General features: G+C 35.2%; 1 long non-coding RNA gene across 5 annotated transcripts in view; it reads left to right on the top strand.

Moving 5' to 3' along the window:
• Positions 1–18,921, top strand: part of LOC144579016 (uncharacterized) — a 357,175-nt gene that overhangs the window by 247,920 nt on the left and 90,334 nt on the right. For 4 of the 5 annotated variants that reach the window (XR_013525783.1, XR_013525780.1, XR_013525781.1 and 1 more), the window contains 2 exons: positions 57–117; positions 1,562–1,642. This is a non-coding gene — a long non-coding RNA (uncharacterized LOC144579016). Of the gene's footprint in view, positions 1–56; positions 118–1,561; positions 1,643–6,602; positions 8,545–18,921 lie in introns of all 5 variants that reach the window. The other variant, XR_013525777.1, reaches the window with a different exon arrangement.

Below are 18,921 nucleotides of genomic sequence, written 5' to 3'. Positions count from 1 at the left end.
AGCCTCCACATTTTATAAGCACTCATTAAATGGTAATTCTTACTGTTGTCTTCTAGAGCCTGAACAAAAGGAAATGTGAGTCAAACTTTGCCTTTGAGGGTAGAAATCCCACAACTGGTAAATATATTCCCATTATCTTTCCTTCTCAAAGGTTAAGGTCAACTTTGTTGGCTTTCTTCCATTTCCTTTTCTTATTTTCTTTATTTTGACAATTCCCATTAGCTTTGCCCTGTGACCTGACCCATATGTATCAACTGGGTCCACTTGCAGCAGACGATAGGGTCTGGGCTAGAAGACTGAATGAGGTGAGGGAGGCACTCACTTTAGGTACAGGAGTCCCCCAAAACCAAGCAATCAAGAGAAACAAGTTTTTAATGTGCTAATAAGTTAAAAACTAAGGAAAGAAAGCTATGTGATGAATAAAATTATCAAACTTTATTTTAAATAAAGACACCATCCAACTTTATACTTGCATGATTTGGCATCACTTAACTCATCCTAATCCTGGCACCAGCACACAATTCTTTCCTCCATTTTTAAAATAAGTCAACCTGTGTAAAAATGGTATTTTTTTTGGCCATGTCAGCTACTCACAAATGCATATTATAAGCATGACCATGATTTTCTCATCAGCCCTCCAACAGCTGGAACTGTGTGGTCCTTCCAGTTTCCTCTCCCTGATAAGAAGGCTAACTATTCCTGAACTATATGCCTGCCAGCTCTCAGGTTACTGTGCTGCTTATCCTTGGTACTCCCATAACATTCTATAGCCTCCACCATACCATTGCATTGTCTCCTAAGAATCTTGTTTTCTGATTACTGTACCTGTATTCTACCAGAGGCAGAAGGCAGTAGGGGTGATACGAGCAGTGGACAGAAACTACAGAAAGCTGGTACAAGTGTTGGAAACACATCTACACTAGGAGATATACACACATCCTCTTTACAATTGGTTTCTTTGTTCTCACACACTTCAAAATAGCCTGCTTTTGTCATACTGCTGCAGGAGTAGCTTGCCCACCCCTTTTACTGGATACACTTTCTCCTGGCTTCTTTCTTTCTTTAGTGGAGCTCTGGATTCTGGGTACCCAGTGTAGTTATCATACCTGGTTGATTGCAGTTTCTTGCCACCTCTCCCTTGTTTGGTGCATGACAGGTCTGAGAATCTAATTCATTCCAAGGACAGTAAGGAATAGCTTTTTGCTGTTGCTGCCATCTCTCACCCTTTCCTTGTATTTTGGAACAGCACATAATTCTCCATCTCTAAACAATGTTTCCCACGGTCAAGCACTGGTTGTGGTACACAATGGAATCAGCAGACGCTCTTTTGGAGGGTTTCTCTATGTACCAGTGCTTTGTACAGGGTTTTCTTATTTTCATGTTTAAGAAAATTAAATAAATAATTTAATTGCTAACTATTTAATAATTATTTATTTAATTGCTCCCAGAAGCACCATTACTATGCAAGACTATATGAAATATTTTATAATTCTTGATAGATATTTTAAAATTGTTCTTCAGATGGATTGTGTCAATTATATTCCTTCTGGTTAACTTCCAGAGTGTCCATTTGACCCAAGGGTTACTCGTGTTGGATATTACCTGAACCAGAAGTAAAAACAAAATGCAGCTGATTTGACAGGTGAAAAAAAATAAAATCCTTGAGATTTTAAAATTTATATATTTTTAGTACTAGTTTGAACATTTTTTCCCATCTGTGTGTTTACTAATTGTATTTCACTTGTGAATTGTTTTCCCCCATATAATTAGCCTGCTTGTCCATTAGCCTGCTTTAGTGTTTTCTTTAATAATTCATGCAAGATATTTTAAGATGTTGATATTAACTCTTAACTATTCTGTATGTGTGTGATTTCTAATTGAGCTTTAATAGAGATATCCTAATCTTTTATGAAATATAAGATTTGAAATATTTCTTCTATCTTTTCAATACTTAAAACACTTCTACCCTGAAAAAGATTGATAAATATTTAATTCTGTTCTTTTTCAGATTAAAAAAATGATTTTGTCCAAGTTATTAATTAGATGTTACAATACCATTTATTGAATGATCTGGGACTTCCTCAATTATTTCTTTAAGAGAGATAATTCCAGTTTCATATACAGTTGTAAAAAATATTGCAGAAAGATCCTGTATACTCCTTATTCACTTTCATTCAGTGTTCTTTTCCTCTTGCAAAATTGTAGTAGAATATCTGAACCAGCTTATTTTCACTGATACAGAACATTGTGGTCACCACAAGGATTCTTTCTGTTGTCTTTTTATAGCTCCTCTCTCTTCCTTCCTCTGTCTACTCACTCCTTTTTTGGCATCCACTAATCATTTTCCCATTTCTATAATTTGGTAATCTTCAGAATGTCAAATAAATAGAATTATGTAGTATGTAACCTTTTAAAGCTGACATTTTTTTTTTTTTACTCAGCCTATGCCCTTGAGATGTGTCAAAATTGTTTATCAATAGTTAATTCTTTTGTATTGCTGAATAGTACTCCATGGTATGGATGAACCAGATGCTTAACTATTCACCCTAAAGAACATCTGGGTTGTTTTCTTTTTGGCTGTGATGAATAAGGCTGTAAATATTCATGTACAGGTATTTCTGTAAACATATTTTTTTTATCTGGGATAAATGCCTAAGAGTGTAATTGCTGGGTTGTATGGTATTTTCATGTTAATTCCAATAAACTGCCAAACTGTATTCCAGAGGGGCTGGCCATTTTGCATTTTCACAAGCAATTTATGAGTGAGCAAGTTTCTCTTTAATGTCATCAGTATTTGGTGTTGGTGCTATTTTTAATTTGTTGTGCTAGATGTCTAGTGATACCTAATTGTGGCTTTATTTTGTATTTCGTTAATGGCTAATGATAGATAAACATTTTTTCATGTGATTCTTTGCCTTTTATATATCCTCTTAGTGAAATGTCTGTTCATATCTTTTATTCATTTCTAATTAGACTGCTTACTATTTTACCAGTGAGTCTTGAGAGTTCTTCATATATTATAGATGCCAGTGCTTTGTGAATACATGTTTTTCACATATTTTCCTCAGTCTGTAATTTGTCTTTCCATCTTTTTAAGAAGGCCTTTTACAGAGCAAAGTTTTTTCATTGTGAAATAAATTTAGCAATCTTAAATAGATTGGGTTTTTAGTGTCAAATCTAAGGACTTCTTGCATAATTCTAGATCCAAAGATTTTTTTTCTTATGTTGTTTTCCAAAACATTTGTACGTTTATACATTTAAGCCTGTGATCCATTTGAAATTAATTTTTCTTTCTTTCTTTCTTTCTTTTTTTTTTTTTTTTTTTTTTTTTTTACAGTCCAGAGGTCTTTTATTTTGTTAACACCTATTCCATGAATTCATAGGGATAGGTTCCAGCAGCTCAGGCTCCTTCTCATTGGTTCTCACACAGTGTGCTTCTCTGGCTGGAGCAGGCTGGTGCTTCAGTTGAACCCAGGTACCTGTCTCTTTGGCTTCTTTCTTTTTCTGATCATTTTCCTTCACACGGTCCAGGCAGCTGTCTCAGCTCTTAGAGTGCTTGATGTGCTCAGTATGCACATTAATTCTCTTGGCAAGAATCTTGCCCTTAACTTGTTTGTTTACAACAACGCCAACAGCATGCTGGGTAACATTGTAGACTCTTCCAGTTTGGCCATAATATTTGTGAGGCCTTCCTTTTTGAACCGTACCCATTCCCTTGATGTCTACAATATCACCTTTCTTATAGTTTCACATATACGTGGCCAAAGGAACAACTCCATATTTTCTAAAAGGCCTAGAGAACATATATCAAGTCCTCTCCTCTTTCCCTTTGTGTTCCTCATTTTGTGAACTACTAGGAGATGGCGGTTCCAGCTGAAAGGAAGGCTGACGTTAATTTTTCAAATCAAATGTGAAAATTAAGCCAAGGTTCCTTTTCCCTGCTTATAGATGTCCATTTGCTTCAGTACTATTTTTTGAAAAAGCTCTATTTCCTTTATTGAATTGCTTTTGTACCTTAGTAAAAAATCAGTTGTAAATATATGTGTGAGTTTATTTCTGGATTCCCTGTCCTGTTCCATTGATCCATGTGTCTCTCCCTCTGCCAGTACCACTCAGTATTGGTTATTATACCTATCTAAGTCTTAAAATTGGGTAGACAGATTCCTTCGACTTTATTCTTCTTTTTCAGAATAGTTTTTAGCTGCCCTAGTTCCTTTTCCTTTCTATATAAATATTGAAATAAACTCTTTCTATCTACAAAAAACCTTGCTGGGATTTTGACAGGAGTTACATTAAGCCAATAAATCAATTTAGGGGAAACATGGGATGTCTCTCCTATTTAAGTTTTTAATTTCCTTCCACAGCATTTTGTAGTTTTCAGCATGCAAATCCTGTACATATTTTGTCATATTTACACTTTCATATCACATCTTTAGCAGTTGTAAATAGTAATGTGTTTTTAATGTTGTATCCACATATTAATTGTGAGTATATAAAAATACAATTGATTTTGCGTGCTTATCTTTTATCCTGAGATCTTGTTCATTCACTTTTTACTTCTGGGAGGTTTCTGTAGATATCTTAGGATATTTTACATAGCCAAGAATATCATCTGCAAATAGGGCAGTTTTAGTTCTTACTTTTCAATCTGCAGGGCTTTTATCTCCTTTGTTTGCCTTGTAATACTAGCTAGAACCTCCAGCACTACACTGAATAAGAACAGTTAGGGCAGACAGCCTTCCTTTTCTTGATCTTAAGTGGAAAACATTTAGTCTGTCACCATTCAGTATAATGTTAGCTAAAGATTTTCTGTGGATGTTTATTATCAAATTTAAAAAATTCTCTTCTATTCGTATTTTTCTAAGAGTTTTTATGATGAAAAATATTTAAGTTTCTCAAATGCTTTTTAGGCAACAATATAATCATGTGGTTTTTCTTCTTTAGCATGTTGATTGCATAAACTGATTTTCAAATCTTAAACCAGCCTGTATGCCTGGTATAAACGCTGCTTTGTCATGCATCTCACTCTTTTCACATATTGCTGGATTCTATTTGTTAGCATTTTGTTAAGAACATTTCTGTCTATATTCATGAGGAATGAGGGTCTATAGTTTTTGTACTTTGTACTGTCTTTTTCTGGTTTTCTATCAGGGCAATACTACACTAGTTTTATAAAATGAATTGAAAAGTCTTCCATCTTCAATTTTCTGGAAGAGATTATGTGAATTGCTGCTGCTGCTGCTGCCACCATCACCGCCACCTCCTCCTTCTCTTTATCCTCCTCCTCCTCCACCCTCCTTCCCTCCCCTCCTTCTCTCTACTCTTCTTTCTCCTCCTTTCTTCTTCCTTATTCTTTCTTCTCTTCTTTCTTTCAATCAGATTTAGAAGCGGGGAGTTGTATAATAAATTTAATGATAATGTTAATAAACTCTGATAACTCACTACCATTGGATCAGCCTAACTTTTCTTTAAATGTTTGAATTATCCAATAAAATCATTTGAGCCAACATATTTCTTTTTTGGAAACTTTAAAATTATGAATTCAATTTTCTTAATAGTTCTAGGGCTATTCAAATTAGGTATTTATACTTGTGTGAATGTAGTAGCTTGTGTTTTTTGTGGAGCTGCTCCGTGTCATTTAAGATATCATGTTAATGTGTGAAGAATTATTCATAATATTTTTGATATCCTTTTTTATGTTTATTTTTAATGGCAAAATAATATTTGTATATATTTCTGAGGTACAATGCAACATTTTGATATATAGACCTTGATATATTTATCCTTTCATCATTACGTAATGCCCCTCTCTGTCACTTGTAATTTCCTTTATTTCAAAAATCTACTTTTCTGATATTAATATAGTCCATCTTGCTTTATTTTAAGCTTTTCATGATGTATGTTTTTAATACTTTTAACCTACCTATATATATATTTTCAAAGTGAGTTTCTTAAAGACAATATGTAGTTTCTGTATTTTATTCCATGCTGACAGTCTTTTAATTGATGTATTTAGACCATTTATATTTGATGTAGTCTTTGATATGTCAGAGCTAAATCTGCCACTTTATATTTGCTTTTCTTTCTGTTTTTTTCCTACTTTCCTGTGGTTTAAACTGTTTTTTATTTTTTTTATTTTATTATTATTTTTTTTTGTTAGAGGGTCTCACTTTGTCACCCAGGCTGGACTGCAGTGGCCTGATCATGGTTCACTACAGCCTTGACCTCCTAAGCTCAAGCAGTCCTCCTATCTCAGTTTCCAGAGTAGCTGGGACTACAGGCACCTGCTACCATGCCAGCTAACTTTTCTATTTTTTGTAGAGATAGGATTTCAACATGTTGCCAAGGCTGGTCTGGAACTCCTGGGCTCAAGTGATCTTCCCACCTTGGCTTCTCAAAGTGTTGGGATTACTGATGTGAGGCACTATGCCCAGCCTAGAATTTTGTTTTGATTTATCTAGATTATTTGTGGATGTATCTCTTGGTAAAATTTTTTTTAGCGGTTGCTCTAAATATTTATATGTATATATAAAGTTTTCACCGTCTACTGGTATTGGTATTTTATTAGGTAAAATGTTTTTTATTTTTATTTTTACTTTCAGAAGCAGGATCTCACTCTGTAGCCCAGGCTGGAATGCTGTGGTGCAATCTCGGCTCACGGAAGCCTGGAAATCTGGCCTTAGGTGAGCCTCCTGCCTCAGCCTGCTGAGTAGCTAGGACTATAGGCACGTATCACCTCACTTGAGTATTTAAAAATTTTTTTCATGGGTTGGAGGGGTTTGTTATGTTGCCCAGGCTGGTTTTAAATTCCTGGGCTCAAGTGATCCTCCTGCCTTGGTTTCTGAAATTGTTGATATGACAGGCGTGAGCCACTGTACCCTTGCCTCTAGGTCAAATGAAATATAGAATCCTTAGTTCCCTTTGCATTCCTTTGCCCTGTCACAGCTGTAAATGTTTACGATTATTTCCTGTGCATACATTTAGAACCTCAGGAGATGTGTGTATTTTTCTTCAACCATCAAACAGAATTTGGAAAACTCTAGAGGAGAAGGAAGGTCTATATTGTATTTGCCCATATTTTTGCTTACTATGTTTTTTCTTCTTTTTAAATGTTCAAAGTTTCCTTCTTTTATTATTTCTTTTCTGTTTAGAGAACGTCCTGTGGTTATTTCTTACAGTAATTCTGCTGGTAAAAAATAGTTTTAGTTTTCCTTTATCTAAAAATGCCTTGAATTTTTCTTCATTCCTGAAAGATACTTTTTCAGGGTATAGGTTTCTGGGTTGACTTTTAGCATTTGAAAAGTACTGTACCCCTTCCTTATGGCTTTCATAGTTTCTGGTGAAAAAAACCACCATCATTTAGTCTGTTTTCCCCTAGAGATAAGGTATCAATTTGTCTCTTACTGCTTTCAAGTCTTTGTCTTAGTTTTCAAAGGTTTGACTTTTTGTGTAGATTTCCTTGTGTTTATCCTGTTACAAAGCCTCACAACTTCTTGAATCTGTAATTTTTATCTTTTACTAAATTTGAGAAGCTTTCAGCTGTTATTTCTTTGAGTACTTTTCAGCCCTGTCCCTTTTCTCCATCTCCTGCTAGAATTCCAATGACACCAATGTAAGATTGGTTGTTACAGTCTCATATCTCCCTGAAGCTCTGCTCATTTTTCCCACCTTCAGTCTTTTTAAGTCTCTTGTTCAGGTTTGGTAATTTCCATTGTTCTCTCTTCCAATTCACTGATTCTTTCCTCTGTTCCCTACATTCAGTTGTCAAGCTCATCAGCTAGGTTTTTTATTTGGCTTAGTGTATTTTTTCAGTTCCAAAATTTCTATTTGGTTTTTCTTTATATCATTTATGTATGTATGTATGTGTGTATTAGCTTAGACTTTTATTTTTTATTCATTTCAAGCATGCTTGTAATTGCTTATTGAGTAATTTTTATCATGGCTGCTTTACAGCCTTTGCTAGATCATCCTAACAGCTCTGTCACCTTAGTATTAACATTTGTTGATTACATTCTTTCATTCCTTTGAGAACTTCCTGCTTCTTGATATAATAAGTGATTTTCAATTGAAATCTGGGGATTTTAAGTATTATACATTATAAAACACTGGATTTTGTTAAACCTCTTTTTTCCTTGCTTTCTCTAACTATGATCTGTCAGTGGAACAGGCAACTTCCCCTTCCATTGCTCCCAGGTATGCATAAAGTCCAGGTTCTACATCTAGTTTCTATTCACACCTGATGGCTGGTGGAGGAGGGCTGTTCATTACTATTGGGTGGGGGTGGGAGTTCCAGCTCTTCACTAGGTCTCCGACATTACTTTCTCAAGTAGGAGGGATAGGTGTGCCTCATTACTACTTCCCACATGGGGTGTATGTCATCTATTGCTAGGAGGTAATAAAAGACTACTAGGCCTCCTGTGACAATACTGGACTGGGGAGCTTAAAGGACCCTTGTTTCTGTCAGGTGGGAGTAGAAAGAAGTCTGCGTTTCCCATGTGGTCTCCACTGATACTGAAGGAGAAGGAAAAGGGGAAGCTTGTTAGGGTAAGTGGCTCGGCTTTGTACCCAGCTTTTGCTAACACTATCCTTTAAGGGTGAAAATGTAATGTCTCTTTATAGCCAGTTGAGGGGAGATATCTAAGCTCTCCACTGGGCCTTCTTGGCATGAGTAGAGACATATTTTTTTTGTTTGTTGAAATACAGCATTTATTATCTACATATTTTCCATTTTGCTAGGCTTCCTCTTCCTCATCCTTTGTCTAGAGATAAAATGTTTTGGTTACTGTGTTTTTTTTTTTTTTTGTCTTCAGCCAGTTGTGTTTCTGAGTTGCTAGCTTCTTTATCTCTAAGTTTCGTGTATATGAGACAAAAAGAAAACCCAGGGACTTACTGCAGTGTTGTTCTTTGCATTACAAGGTCCCTAGCAAAGCTGCCTTCCTCTCCCAATCTTTCAAAGTTCTTATTTAATCTTTCAAAGTTTATTGAATATATAGTGTCCAAGCTTTTAAGTTTTGCTTAGTAGGAGGAATAATAAAAGTATGTCAACTCCATCTTTTTCTGGAAGCAGAAATCACTTGATGATTTTTGGTGCTCTCTTTATTGTATATTAATGTCTAATATATGACGGTTTCTACTAGTTCTGAGCTATGATATTTCATACTGGTTTAATAAACTGATTTTTAAATTTTGTGATATTTCCACTTTAATTAGTCTATCTACTTTTATAATATATTTTAATATCTAGTTAGATGAATCCCTTTCAACTTCCACATAAACTTTAGATACATTATATTTACACAATAAATTTTATAATAATGATTTTATGGGGCTTGCCATCCTTAAAAATTAATTTTGAAATAATACAAAATTTTATATTTTTCCCAACAAGGAATGATGTATGTCTCCTTAAATAACTATAGTTTTTAGATTAAATAAATGTTGTATTTTGCTTCACATTGGGCATACACATTTCTTACTGTGGTTACTACTATAACAAATTTATCTGCCTATCTTTCTATCTATAATCTACCTTTGCTGTTATGAATAGGAAGCAGCATGGTTAGTTTAGTTGTAAAGTGACTAAGTCAGATAGTTTGGGGGCATTGTTTACCAGCTAAATGATCAAGATGAGTAACTAATTGCCTTAAATTTCAATTTCCTCATCTATATGTTAGGTAGCAATAACATCTACTCATAGGTATGAGATAATGGATCCAAAGTGATTTTAGCACTCAGTCTGGTACAACGTTATAATTTTAGTGTAATTTTCACAACACTTTAACTAATTGTTATGATATAGAAATGCTATTATATATTGACTCTTAGCTTGCCATTTTACTGACTTTTTAAATTGATTCTAACAGATTTTTGGCTGAAAATGACTTGTTATTTCTTTTTTCTTTATACTATTATTTTCTATTGGTATTTCAAATTGCATAAAATTTCTAGATAAATAACAATGGTAATAACAGAAATATTATTTTTGTTAGGTGAGTATTACTGTGAACACTACAAAAAGTGCAAAGTATTAAAGTTCAAGATTCTAGTATCCAGATTATATGACTATATAATGATGACTTTGAGGTATGATTATTAACCTGAAAAGGAATACTGGGATTGTTTGATGAATTTTTAGACTTTAATTCCATGTTTCATGTTTGACTAAAAGTTCAAAATGCCAACAATACTTTGAACATCTTCAAGAACAAAAAGTTCAAAATACCAATAAAACTTTGAACATCATCAAGAACAATATTAGGGAACAGATCTTTGATCTGCCTTTGTAATTACAGTACAGTGCGTGCAGCAGAAGCTCTTGTACCACCCTTGAGTGATGTGTTGAAACCAGAAAAGTCCCAGGAAAGATAGCACAGATAATTGCAGCTTGGTTAATGTGGACACAAATTTATTCAAAATGTCCCAAAAGACTTAGATAAGAGATAGGCTTTGAAACTTTAGTGATTTTAGGAAAATTAAGTAGCACTTTTTTTTTCACAATTAGTGTAAACTAACGAAGCTCTGTCTGATGTCTCAGTACAACAGTTCTTCCTGCATTTACAGGAATTGGGATTAGCACACATAACACACACCCTCTCATGATAGAGACACCTAAATCCATCTCTCCTGGACTGGCCTTCTCCATCCCTTTAACACTGTGGCTAATAATTTTATACCAGTGAAAGTAAAGTAATTTGGATTTCTTAATGTCCATTACCTGTCTTTCATTGAGGAATTTCTTATTTAAAAGCAATTTAAGCCACTTTTTCTTTTTTCAGCTCCCGCTCTGAATTAGCAGCTTTTCTTTTACTTATGGATTTATGGGGTCAAATTGACAAGTCCCTTTCAAGTGCTCATTTTGTCTTAGCATTCAGTTTACCTCTGGCCCCTTAAACATTTGCTGGTTATCCACTTGGCAAATCATTCAGCAATTTCCCCATGTAACTGTTCTGGCAACGGTAGAGTTCAAAGGCATAACTAACTACAAATGAGAATCTAACTACATCAGAGACTGCATGTCGGTTTCACTTACTTGCTTTGAAAAAGACAGGAGTTGAACTTTGCTCTGAAATAAAATGATTATATTATACATTGAGCTATTTTTTCCTCCTTTTGTTGAGGATTTTAGGACAGTATTGCGTAACTAGAAATGTATGTTAATATATTCTGTTACCGTCATTATAATTTTAGAATAAAAGTAATGAAAAGTCAAGCTAGTAAATTTTAAATATAGGAATGGGTATCTTTATGTAGGATGAATCAGTTTTTAGTAATTAGTATTTAAAAGCTAGAAATTGACACAATAAATATCTTTCCTTATACAATGTCAAGATAGCTAAATATTTTTCATGAAGATTCAACTACAGATTAGTTTTTTATTTTGGTTATTTCATGATCATTTTCCATCATGTTGGGAGAATTTATGCTGAAGAGTTAGAATGTACATAAAATTGATTGGAATCTTTAATTTTTTTTTCAATGAAATAATCAGAATTATGAATTATAAGGCCGTAAAATTAAAGAGCACAGTTAGTCATTTGGAATTTTTATAATTTGGGAGATAACTGCATATATAAAAAGGTATTTCAGAACTTTTACAATGATTACAGATAATATTTTTATTAATATCCTTTTCATTTACATATTTGCAAGTTTATATTTAGCCATTTGTTGATTGGGAAAGTAATTTAATTTTCCTATGCATGTGACAGCCCTATAAATTGAATGGCTTACCTTCAGGACTATTTGTATTAGAACACTAATTCCTATCAACTATTAAATAACTTGTTTTTCTTTATTATTATTTTTATCCGTGAAAATAATTAACCTCTTAGTTTCAGTTGCATGTTTTTCTTTAGTTTAAAATTGATTGGAAAACCAAATTCTCTTTTGCTTTCCTTGTCATGACCCAGTAAAATTTCACTAACCTATGAAGACTAGGAGGAACATGAGGCCAATCCTGGCACACATTTTACTTAATGTTTATGGGAGTGGCTTGAAAAGTTGCAGGTGGAGGAGGGAAAGGATGAGGGCAAACCCTCAAATGTGTCTTTGTGTGTCTGTGTGTGTGCGCATGTGTGTACACACACAGACATTTCTCTATAGGAAGAACAACTAAGAACAACTTCTGGGTAATCTGAAAGGTGTTCTGTGGGTGGGATGGGAGGTGTGATATGAGCTACACAGCTAAATAAATATTAATGAACAGTTTCATAAGCACTTACCTTGTTTTTTTTCCAATGGTGCTCTACTTATTTGATAGAAATAGTTCTGGTTATACTAAGAAAATGTGATTCTACTTTATCCTAAAAGAATCACCTCTAATGATAATTTCTTTTCTAATATTCTTCTTACTATAGCTATAACTTGAAATGAGTCCTTAATGATTAAAGTCTTTACGCTTTAATCTTTCTGGAAGATTGTAATTATGGCTCTCTTATTTTGTAGCAGTCCTTCTAAAAATTGGAAGAATTAACATTCATTGGCTAATTTCTGTTATCTATGACTCATGCTATTTAGCTTTGCCCTACCTATTTTTTTGTAGGGTATTTCCTTGGTGTGTTGACTGATATGTATATAATTTTATTGTTCTTAAAAAACACATTTGGAAAGTTTATTTTCTAACTTTATTTCCCTTATAGTCATTCTTATAACCTTATATAACTTTGCCCTAGAGAATTTTGGTATAGCTACATAAGGAAAGTTTTTCTATTTTTTTGTATTGCCTTCCCCCGTGGGCATGAGTTTATCCTGTAAGGGGTACACATGCAATTTTCTGCAGCAGCAGTTTCAGATCTGGGGATTTATATACCTTTAGGAACTGTGAATCCCCTGAAATTTTATACTTAATGCAAATTTTGTATCTTAATCCCTCTCTGGAGAGAGCGTCTATCTATATATAGCTTTTATCAGATTATCAAAGATACCTGTGACCCAAAAATGATTAAGCTTTGCAGTAGAATGTCATCTAGGTGTTTTTCAGTTTGCAGTGGCCCATATAAATCAGAAAAGCCCAAGCTATTTAAACACAAAAAGTCATAAGTCAAGGACATCCATTGTGATGGTGGGGGTGGGGCTGGTTGGGGCAAGGCAAAAAGGATGGGCAGGTAGGTAGGTTCAGGCTGACATCTGTTACATTTGTTCCGTTTTTCGGTTTAAGTACAGTTACTCACATTCATTGACAGTAATTCTTGAAATACTTCATTCGTTGCTGGCAATTTTGAGATGATTTATTTCAGAGATTTATTTCTAAGACAAAGATATTGATATTTCTACTCAGATTATGAACTTGTAATAACTTCTATTTAATATATTTTACTCAGCTTTCTGCATTCCTATTGTAGCTGTGTATATGGACATGATTGGTGTGAGCAACTAAGTATGTATAAGTAAATTTAAATATACATTTGATCAAACCCTGAAGGTGTTTTTTTTTTTCTAGATTGAAGGGAAACTTGCAAGTTATCTTCTCTCACTCCATCTTACTCAACTTTTGTAGTTTTCTTGGCCCTGCTCTAGCCCTTATGAATCCATCTATCATACACATACACAGATAAATACTACTTCTAAAATGTAAGTCTGATTCTGCATCACCTTAAACCCTTCAATGGAAATTTACAGGGTTCTAGATAATTTGCAAACTAGTTAGCTTAGCACACATGAAAGTCTGCATGAAATAGAGCCCATAACTCTCTCTCTCTCTTTACTTTTAGTCACAGCTTTACTCTGTTGGCCAGGCTGGAATGTAGTGGCGCGATCTTGAGAGCCCATAACTCTCTATCCTCACTTTAACTTCCCCACATCTTCCCTTCACTTTCGTCATGGGACCTCTTATACATACACTATTTTGTATGGGTCATGAAATTTTATGATTTTATAAAAACGAAAACAACAGCAATAATCAGTAATAGTAGCCAGCAGTTGTGAAACACATACTGTGCACGTGGCATTGTGCTTTTCTCCTTTACATGTATTATCTTGTGTCATTGTGACAACAGAGCCATGAGGTAGAGGGACTATTATTATATCCATCTTACTGAGGGCTCAGAGGGCTAAGAAGCCTGATGAATATTTAGAATAAGTGGAAGAGAGTAAGTCTAAACCCAGATCTCTGACTGTTTGCACATACTGTTTTCTGTGGCTGAAATGTTCTTTTCCTACCTAGCAATTCTTTTTTTCAAAACACAACCCAGGCATTACCTTACTTGAAGAACATTTTCTGACAGCCTTTTCCATTATAATTTATTTGACTCTTCTGTCTTTCCAAAGACCCCTGTGAATGCCTTTATTTTTATACCGTTCTAATACATTTGTTAATTTACTTATTAATTTACAAATAATTGTTTGGCCAGCTATATGCTCCAGGGACTACATTTTAAATTTGTTAACAATATCTTATAATTGGATTACTTTAGTGCCTCTGATCTCAAAGTATGGTCTCCACACCAATGACATTACCCTAAGTTGAGAACTTATGAGAAATGTAACTCCTCAGGCCTCACTCCACATCTACCAAATCAGAAAATCTGGGAGTGTAGAGCCCAGCAACTTGTGTTTTAGTTAGCCTTCCAAGTAATTTTGATTCACGTCAAAATTTGAGAACCATTGATTCAGGATCACATATGCATTGGAGACATTTCTGAAGCCTTAAACTACTTCTTTTACAAGTAATTGATATTATTGTCATACATTGCACTGTGGACCCATCTCTGGGAAGTGCCAGTACGACACATTTACAGTAACTTCCAGTAACATCAACAATGTTGTCACTATAAATATGAATAATACATGTCAGTCTAAATAATCTTGGCTAAAAACTCTAAGGGAAACATCTTTACCAATTATGGATAGATGACAATAAGAAATTTTGTACATTTGTGGCTATTGATGATGAATGGCAGGCATTTTTTTCTGGATCACTTAAATATGATCACACTTAAGGCACAAGGTATCTATCATGTAAAATCAACTTCTGTGACAGCATCTGAAATTATTGATCTGAATTTTTAGCTCATTCTTTCTCCGACTGATGCTTCTCTTGCATGCTCTGCAATTTGCTTCCTTGAGTCTACAAGCAGAACACAGATGAAACTTTTTACAGTAGAAAAGGTCAGCTGTCTTGATGGGGGTGGTATCTTCAGCTTACCTAGTAGTGTGAGTTTATTGTCAGTCTAGATGGAAGATCAGTTATACATTTCAGTATTTATACTTTCACTTTGGAAATATTCTCTCTGGCTAACATCATTACCTAGACCATAAGTGGTCAAAGTTGGTTTAGCCAAGGAGCATTGAAGGAGTTGTCTTATAAGATAACATTGCTGTGATGCTTACTTACATGACAACACAGCCTCCTTCATTCAAGATATTATCAAATTTGCAGAATTGAAATACATAAATGTTAATATATTTATCTCAGCAGTCTGTAGGAAGCATTTCTAATCATTCCTAATCCTGGCTCAGCCTAGGTTATGCTCCCTTCATGTGAACCCACCCAACCCTCTCTACCCCACCGTGCCATGCTTACCTCTGACTTAGTACTTAGTCCTAATATTGTGCCACATTATTCAATCATTTATATTTCTGACAAGACTGTAATCTCTTTGAGGGTAGGGATTGTGATATGCTAGTTTTTCTATCCTCTTATGTAGTGTACCATGGCTATTTGATAAATATTTGAATTTTTTTCATAATTGAGATTTTATTGGTTGTGTTGATCATCAGTACACAGACATTTCTCGGTTAGCCGCTTTAGCTTGTTTTCCCTTTGCTGTCCTTCCCGTTTCCTTTGCACATTGCCCGTTTTTGTGAGATAGTCTCATGCTGTTGCCCAGGCTCTGGAGTACAGCGGCCTGATCAGTGCTCACTGCAGCCTCAACCTCCCAGGCTCGAGTGATCCTCCTGCTTCAGCCTCTTAAGTAGCTGGGCAGGAGCCACTAAATTACAAAAAAAAAAAAAATTGTGGAGACAGGCTCTCACTATGTTGCCCAGGCTGGTCTCAAACTCGTGAGCTCAAAAGATCCTCCAACTTTGGCCTCCCAAAGTGCTGGGATTATAGACATGAGCCACTGTACCTGGCTCCTTTTCCCTTTGCACTTTTGTGTCTGAAGATTTATCCTTTCCTGCTGCCTTTTTCTTCTTCGTTTCCACCTTTGCCAGAGCAGGTTTAGCTGAAGAGTGCACCCATCTTTTCTGAGCTCTTCCTTCACTGCCCTTTCAGTTGACCTCAATTTCCTCTTGGACATCTTGGCAGCAAGGATGCTGAGGAGCTACAGCACCCCGAGAGTCTTTGTGAAGCTGGGCTACCTGGCTGCTGCCATTTTTCCTGTCACCTGAGCTGCAAAAATTCGCCATATTTGTTTTTGTTTTTTGCATATTGAGGTGAATCTGTAATGTAAATAGCAATGTATGTATCCTATTTTTAATTTTTAAAATAAAATCAATTGACTGATGATAAGATTTCATTATAATTTGTTAATGCTGCAAGGCAACCTAATTTTGGATGATGTAGAGGAAATGGGAGATAAATACTTTTGGATTCCACTCATGTCTGTTAGCATAACATAAAGGTTTCCTATCACGTTTGACTTCATGATAAAATAATTATAGCTGTAAGCCCTAGAGTTCAATCTGAATAGCTTTAAGAATGAGTTCATGTCCTTTGCAGGGACATGGATGAAGCTGGAAACCATCATTCTTAGCAAACTGACACAAGAACAAAAAAGCAAACACCGCATGTTCTCACCCATAACTGAGTGTTGAATAGTGGACACAGGGAGGGGAACAGTGGACACGGGGAGGGGTCTTTTTGATGCAGCAAACTACCATGGCACCTGTAGACCTGTGTAACAAACCTGCACGATCTGCACATGTACACCAGAACTTAAAGTAGAATAAATAAATTTTAAAAAAGATTATCAATATTCTTAATAATTTGTTCAAATTTTTAGTGAAGGCAAATATACTTGGGCACACTTAAAGATAAGTCAATAAATCTTAGTTTAGAGAAGAAAGGTGATACATCTTTATTTACCTTGCCACTACTATTTTTGGCCTTGGTTTTTAACCCTATCCACTACTTTACCCTGGCAAGATATCACACACTGAAGATGGAATACTCATATACTCTAATCTAAGAGAACCTCTTCTTCCTTTGAGAGTGTTATAATTTTCTGAAAAACACTAATATGAGCAACCAAAATAACAACGTGTCAATTCAATTAATCTTATGAGGTACCTACATCCTGGTAACTGCCTTTGGGAGTTCCCAGTTGATTTAATCATACTATCTGTCCTCAAGTTACTCAGATATGAATAGAGTGGAAAAACATGGCAGCAACAATTTGAGATGGTTTATTTTAATTATCATATCAAGTTGGTATTATTTTATTTTACTTCTAATAATGTATTACCATTCTGGTTGTATTTCTTCTTTCACTCTAGTTAAGGTCTCTTTATTGTCCATTGTTTATTTTCTTTAAACTTACTCATACTTATAAACCCAGTTTATTTTTTTGTATGAGATATATGATTTTAAATTATGCAGATAATCACATGATTTTAGATCTGGTTCTTTTTTTTCTTTTTCTTTTTGCCTTTCATAGGAATAGGAAGAATGGCTAGACTGGCCACTTCCCAGACGTCATCACTTGATGGACTGTGTGCTTACCCAGTTCAGGCAGATTCATGGCTCACTGCTGCCAGCCCAGCTATGAATTGATTCAAAAGTGACCACAATTGTCTCAGATGTAATTTTGAGTTTTTTTTCTAGGAAATCACTCAGGAGGCTGAGAGACTCCTAAAAATTGGGTTCTAGAAAAACAAGACTGTTACCTCAAAGCTTTTTTCCTGTTGGTGAAGGCACTCTGAAAGTTGTTTATTTATTTGAGACAGAGTCTCACTCAGTTGCCCAGGCCGGAGTGTAGTGGTCCAGTTGTGGCTCACTGCAGCCTTGAACTTGTGGGCTCAAATAATCCTCTCACCTCAGCCTACTGAGCAGCTGGGACCACAGGAATTCATCACCATGTGGCTAATAATTTTCTTTCTTTCTTTTCTTTTTTTGTAGAGAAGAAGTCTCATTATGTTGTTCAGGCTGATCTCAAACTCCTGGGCCCAAGTGATCTATTCAACTTGGCCTCCCAAAGTGCTAGGATTATAGGTATAAGCTACCATGCCTGGCCTCTGTAGGATATTTATAAACTTTTTATCCATAAGGTTTAAGACAATAAGTGGATGGCATATCAGCTATTACAATATTCTGGATCCAGTTTTTTAGAATAAGCAAAGGTGACGGTGTGGGTAGCACATACTTGTAATCCCAGGAGTTTGAGATGCTAATGTAGGTGGGATCACTTGTGGCCAGGAGTTCGAGACCATGCCTGGTCAGCATAGTAAAACCCTGTTTCTACTACAAATACAAAATAATGTAATCCCAGCTACTTGGGAGTCTGAGACATGAGATTCACCTGCACTCTGGAGACAGAGGTTACAGTGAGCTGAGATCGTGCCACTACCTAGCCTGGGCAACAGGGTGAGACTCTGTCTCAAAACAAAAAAGCAAAAAACAAACAAAACCAACAGAATTAGCCAAAGTGACATGGGGAGGTAAAAAGGATTTAGTGACTTCTTTAGACGCATGGGATGTTTCATATAAAGGAGAATTTTGTGTGTCTTTCTCTTATTCCCAAACACAATAAATTAAAGACTGTAACTTGTTGAAAAAGGAGGAATGTTATGAATGAGGAACAGCAAGTGGGAATTTCTACAGATGAAATACCGGATGGAGAGTAAAAAGAATTGGAAGAGAATTTAATGTTAGAAGTGAATAGCAGAGTGTTATGAAAACTTTTTTTCCCTTGAATAATAGACCTTTAGAGCCAAGAAGCAACCGAAGACATTTTTTTCCTAAAATTTTTAGGCTATACAAGT

This window comes from Callithrix jacchus, chromosome 1 (genome assembly GCF_049354715.1).
Source record: "Callithrix jacchus isolate 240 chromosome 1, calJac240_pri, whole genome shotgun sequence".
In the NCBI taxonomy this organism is placed as follows: Eukaryota; Metazoa; Chordata; class Mammalia; order Primates; family Cebidae; genus Callithrix; species Callithrix jacchus.
The sequence above is the reverse complement of the archived record's forward strand: the minus strand, read 5'-3'. Positions and strand labels throughout refer to the sequence as shown.